Source organism: Arvicola amphibius, chromosome 2, assembly GCF_903992535.2.
Source record: "Arvicola amphibius chromosome 2, mArvAmp1.2, whole genome shotgun sequence".
NCBI classification, from domain to species: domain Eukaryota; kingdom Metazoa; phylum Chordata; class Mammalia; order Rodentia; family Cricetidae; genus Arvicola; species Arvicola amphibius.
The window spans coordinates 10,972,240-10,978,239 of NC_052048.2; the positions used below are offsets into that span (position 1 = coordinate 10,972,240).

Here is a 6,000-nt window from a genome sequence, read left to right on the forward strand (position 1 = left end):
TGCTAAGTTTTACTTACAGTTTTCAGCGGAGTTTTTCTTCCCTGAAATATAATTTTCTTGAAAATAACTGTAATTTTAATATAATTTGAAGGATAAATACAGCTGTATGTCTTCAGACAGTTGAGTGGTTCATGGCCTTCAAGATGTATTACTGGTATAAAGATATCTGCTATCCAAATATCATGCATAATTTGAATACCCTCATTTCTTCATTCAATAAAAATTACTAGTTTCATATAGGTAATTCCTCTCAATTCCTAAAATGTAGGTGTGATGTGAATATTTATATAATCTGTGGTATACTGAGATTCAAAGTGCCTGAAGATCAATGGTTACACATGAAAAATCCAAACCTTGTTTCTTACATATTTTAAGAAAACCCTGTTTGCTATGCAATTCCTGCACTGTGGAAGAAGAAGCGGTGGTTATTAGGAGGAAGAGGGAAACAGCAGAGGGGTGGTGAGCGGTGGAGATTTGGAGGGGTGAATAAGAACACACCTGTGAAGATACAGAACTGTCCAAGGGAAGACCCCCCTTTGAATGCCACCTCAAAATGTTAATGTAAGATGAAATGCATGAACTCTAACATCACATTCCTTCAGATGTTTAAGCAAGAGATATTTACCTTTATTTCAGTGTAGATTTTTCAGCTATAACACATTTTTAAGATGATTACTGCGTGGTAAGAGGGGTTCTCCTGGAGATATTTATGATGAAGTGGCTGCACCTCTCACAGGTGTTTGTGTGGGGACCCACAAACCTGAGCCTGTTCCACTTTGACTAGAAGTCAGAAAGTTTAAGCTCATTTTTGCTGTTTCAAAGTTGTTGACAACAGATATGTTTACACACCCTGACCTAGGGTGTTATTACTTGGTGTTTTGGATATTAAGATGACCCATAGAAGTGGATCCACTCTACCTTGACCAAAATTTAGAGAATTCAAGGCTACTCCTACTCCTTTATTTAAAATAGAAGTTTGACTTAGGGAGTGTCTGCCTGCCTACAGGATACTTGCACCAGAATGTATCAGCTACATATTTTGCCCAAAGCATCAAATGCTTTACTCAGGAAAAAATGGGTTGATGTCTCAAGTATTAAAGCAAGTAACTATTCTGGTTGCCCTTTGTGTCATGTTAAAAAAAAGTCTTTTGCCCCCCTTTTTATTGGGGTATAAAAATATATGAAGAATAAATGCAGGCAAATTCAGTATTCAGTAGTCTTCGAGTTGCCCTCCCAGTACCTGTGTCTCTGAATTTCTTTCATATCTCCGTTCCTCCTACCTAACATTTCTAATCCATATATACTCCTATCCTAGAACGTAGGACTCCATCGTGGTTGGACCACAGCAGAAGTTACCCCCAAAAGGTGGCTTGCAACATGTTTGTAGCTCTCTTGTGTTTGTAGCAGTCCGTAAACGTCATTATGCTCTCAGTTAACTCAGTGCCCTGTGGCCATACATCCAGTCATGTGACTGACAACTCCCAAAGTTACTCTTAGATTAATGAAATTGACCACACCTGAAACTTCCAACTGTTCCTGAAAATGATTAGTTGATGATTAAAGTGGACATTCCTCTTCTAAACACAGTGACTTTCATTTCACCGAAGGATAAAATCCCTGCTACAGACTTAAAGGAAGGTGTTGTAAGTTTGCAAAGGTCCGGGCGTCACAGACACTATAGATCTTGGCACACAGAATGAACAATTTGATAAAGTCATTATTTCACATACTCAGTTCTGCACATGAACCCACAGAACGTTTGCTCCCTTCTCAAAATAAATGATCTCCTTCTGCTCCCCACCTCACACTCAGCTTTTTCTTTGTTCCTACAGCTGAATTCAAAAGTTTGCCACTTTTGACTGGCACTAACTATTGCAACTTCTCAAGCCATCTAGTTTTGCATTTTGATTCTCTAACATCACAGATTTCATATCTGCTGCAATTACATGACACAGAATGAAATTCATATAGATGTAATAACTTGACACTAAAGAAAAAAACAGCAGTTGGAATGATCTTCGATTAATTGATGAAGCTTTCTGATAATACTGATTCTGTTCATATGTCTAGTTTCCTTTTTTGGTGTAGTCAGTATCTGAACTACCGTGTGCTGGTGTTTTCCAGACAGAGAGGTAGGCCTCAGATAAAGGAAGGCATGAATAGCTTTCCATTTCTTGTAGAGAGGGAAGCAGGGTGCAGGCTGGTTCCGTTTTCCAAAGTCATTCAAGGTGGTTGTTAAACCTGCAGAGGCTTTTTTTTTTTTTTCCTGGAAGCAAACCTGCTTTTCACTATTGCAGAGCGCCATCTTGTGGACACGAAAAGCTTCTTCAGCGACTCAGTGCTGCCGCTTGTTTGTGGGTGGGAGCAGGGTTACAGCAAGCAGACCTCCTGATGCCTGAATACCTGTCATTCAGGACAGTCTGACCTCTACCACTCCTCTAGTTATTATGTTCCCTCCAATTACAGGACATGCATTGTGTCTGCTTGTGACAGGAGACAGCTGGCCTTTCCTGAGTCTCATTACCAGGGTCAAACGAAGCATGCAATTTCTTAAGAATTCAGGTTTGATTCAATAGTACGTTCATCTAAGGCAGTTAAGAAAAGACCATACTTTCACATAGTTCAAAAAGCTTTTTGAAAGGAACCATTGATAATTTCTGTGTTGGAACGTTACTTGAGTTGAGTAAACAAAGTCTTTAAAATGAGCATTCTATTTGTGTTGGGAGTTTGAGGAAAAATATTCAAAACATAATAACCTGGTGTGTCAAGTAGTTTGAATTAAGAACAGCAGAATGATTACCTTCTGGCATGCTGCTTATGCAAGGCATTCTGCATGGTTCTGTGAGAAGCACTCAACTAAGCTGAACTCTCGGCTTCCAGGTGTGACGTTTACTCTGGTACTGCAGTTAGGTCTCATTGCTAATTCACCCCAAGGGTGGTTGCCTCTGCCTTGCACTGAAAACACCCACCCACCCATCCTTGGGACATTTCAATTTGTTCAGTTCTAGTTTGTACAAGCAGCAAGTAGGGCAATATTCTCACAAATTCAATCTTCTTGAGGCCTCAAATTTGAAACACAAACTGCAAAATATACACATGTGTAAATTTGTATAAATAAATATATATAGAAGCCATTTATAATGGCACTGGGACTTGTTTCCACTGCATGTACTGTTTTTTTGGGACCCTAGTCTATTTGGATGTACACCATCCTAGGCCTGGATGGAGGGGCGAGGGCCTTGGACTTCCCACAGGTCAGGGTACTCTGCCCTCTCTTAAGACTGGAAGGGGAGAGAGGTGGGTGAGTGAGGGAGTTGGAGGGGAATGGGAGGAGGGGAGGAAGTGGAAATTTTTTAATGGAAAAATAAAAAAATGTTATTTTGTCATTGAAATCACAACTAACTTGAATTTTGAGTGACTTATGGTTTTCTGGAAATAACTTTAAACTTCTTAGAACTAAATATATTATTAAATTTATTCCAAAGAGATTTGAAACTTTAAATTTTTTATTCTTCCTATTTCTATCTCTATATCTTTGTATAGAGACACACACCCATGCACACAGCTCACCTATATTTCTTATGAATTTTAATTTCATTTAATCACCTGTTACAATCCTGGACTTTCTTCTTTTGTTATATGTAAAAGACCGTAACTTTAATGAATATCTGGTGTGTGTGACACCTGGGATTTAGCAAAGCTACAACACTCTCACATATGCCAGCACTTGGTCATCATTCTACATTGCAAAACCTAGAACATCAACATCCCTGGGACATTTAATACATTAAATGCCTTAAGAGTATCTTTAAATATTCTGTACAGTGTATAGAATTTTGTTTTCTATGTTATAAACATAATTTACATTGGTAAAATAAAGCTTGTATCAGTGTTATGCGTTCTCAAATTTGAAATTCTTTGTGGCATTGAAAGAGGCTACAGCCAACGGAGTATGAAGTTCCAATGGAAGCCATTTTCATAAGCCAACAGAGGGAGAGTACTAATTGATAGCTTAGGGAAAATGGCTTCATTTTCTTGCCCTTGGCGTCTTGAGAACTCAACATTCATCCTTCATAAGGACTGCACTTCAGCTCAGCATGCTTGTTCAGCGTTTGCAGCCATCATCAGGAACAGGAATTCTTTTATTGGACTCCATTCTTTCCTTAAATTTTACCTGTTCTTTGGCCCAGGTGAAAGTACGGTTCTGTCACGACATATAATAAGACATTTCTGAATCTTTAAATTTTAATTTTTTTACCTTGAATCTCAAAAGCTAAATTATGACAGTAATAATTCCTGCTACACCCTGCTCTTTCAACTAGTATTACGGAAGACAACATTTGAAATTAATCTGTTGACAGACTGCGCAACAGAAAGAGAGAAATGGAAAGTTTGCTTATGGGTTTCTAATTACATTGAAGAAGCAATGAAGCAATGCTTTGGAATAAATAGAGAATTTCTACAATTGTATAGAGCAAACATCATATTGAAAACGTCTTTATATTATCTCATAGAGATAATACCTCATAGAGATGTACCTTCGTGTTTTCACCGTCTTTTCTTCCTTTGCCGTCAGGAATGCTGAGAGCGAGCGAGGGAGCGAGCGAGCAGTCGGCGGCTCCGGCTGTGTGTAATCATTTACCAGGCCTCGGTGGAGTTTGTTCACTGTCCTTTCAGCTTATCAGCTGTTGCGCAAATAAAAGGGAGTGTTCCCGTGACTTGCTTGAGCACCTTAAGCGACTGACTGGCACGACAACCCTCAACATCGCGTTATCTTTTACACTAAGCATCCATTTTGCCACAGCTCGGCAACCCCGCTGGTGGTAACAGGGACCTGGGTGTTTAAACTTTCTTTCTTCACCAACTCCCAAGAAGTGGTGTGAAAGTTCCAGGAAAACAAGAGGCTTGCTCTCCCTTCTCTAAGGCTGTTAGTCTTTGAGAATCTTACATGTCTGTTGTTGTCACTGTGGCTCTAGATGCCCCACAATTTACGATTTCTCTATAAGACTAATGACTTCTTTCCTCTCTTCAGGCTTAGAGCTCCATTCTGCTCCCCTGAAAAGTCTCTGATGGCAGCAACTTTTTTCCCCCATATTCTTAAAATTTAACATCATTGAAGAGATTTTGCATGGCTTATTAAGATGTAACATATTAGAAATTAAAAGAGAAAAAAACGTGTATTCATCGGTTAGGTTTAAATATCAGCATGCAAGACAACATAGTGAAATAACTAGATATTTTAAAGAAAAATATGCTATATAGATGCCATAAACAAACAAAGGAGAATATCGGCATTCATTTTTACTCTTCATGAGACTTATTAATAGATGAATTCTAATGGCTGTTTTCAAACTTATTTTGTTGTAAAATGTAATATACTTTTATACTCAGTCTGTCTTCATGATCTGTTTGGAAAGGGATTACTATTTTACTATATTTTGGTCCCATGGATATTGCTATTTAATATTATATCAAAAGTCATCGAGTAGTAATTGCTTAAATATTAGTTGCACCATGGAAACAGTAATCTAATTAATAAATGATTTATGTAGAATTAAATTAAAATTCAGTAATTGATTTTGCAGCATTATTTATTTCTATGACTTGGGAATATGAAACTTTATTTGAAAAATTCAGATTTACTGAGTTACATCACGTTCTAATTATCAATACATTGCCACTTTGCAATAGTGAAATTAGTCACTAGTCACACTTGTTAAATTCACTTGTGACCCACATCTTCAAGCACTCAGAATATACGGAGGTCAGAGTGGTAGATTCAAGATTTATAAAATTTGATCTTTCACTCCAAAGGTTGATTTTTGTTGTTGGCAGGGAGTTTACCAGGTTCTTTTCCCTGAACTAACAAGCTGACTTTTTCAGTTCTGTGTTTCCTAACATCCAACACTAAGCCTGTCCAGCCAGTTCATAAGTCACAATGGTGACTGACACATGGTGTCCTTGAGGCTAAAGAGATGGCTCAGCAGTCAAAAGCACTTG

General features: G+C 38.1%; 1 protein-coding gene across 24 annotated transcripts in view; it reads right to left on the reverse strand.

The window, feature by feature from the left end:
- Pik3c2g (phosphatidylinositol-4-phosphate 3-kinase catalytic subunit type 2 gamma) overlaps nt 1-4,672 on the reverse strand; it is a 346,977-nt gene extending 342,305 nt beyond the window's left edge. For 3 of the 24 annotated variants that reach the window (XM_038318262.1, XM_038318253.1, XM_038318255.1), the window contains exon 1: nt 4,539-4,671. The gene's annotated coding sequence lies outside the window, so the exon portion shown is untranslated. Of the gene's footprint in view, nt 1-4,523 lie in introns of all 24 variants that reach the window. The other 21 variants (XM_038318256.1, XM_038318249.1, XM_038318237.1 and 18 more) reach the window with 15 other exon arrangements.
- Nucleotides 4,673-6,000: the final 1,328 nt, after the last annotated feature.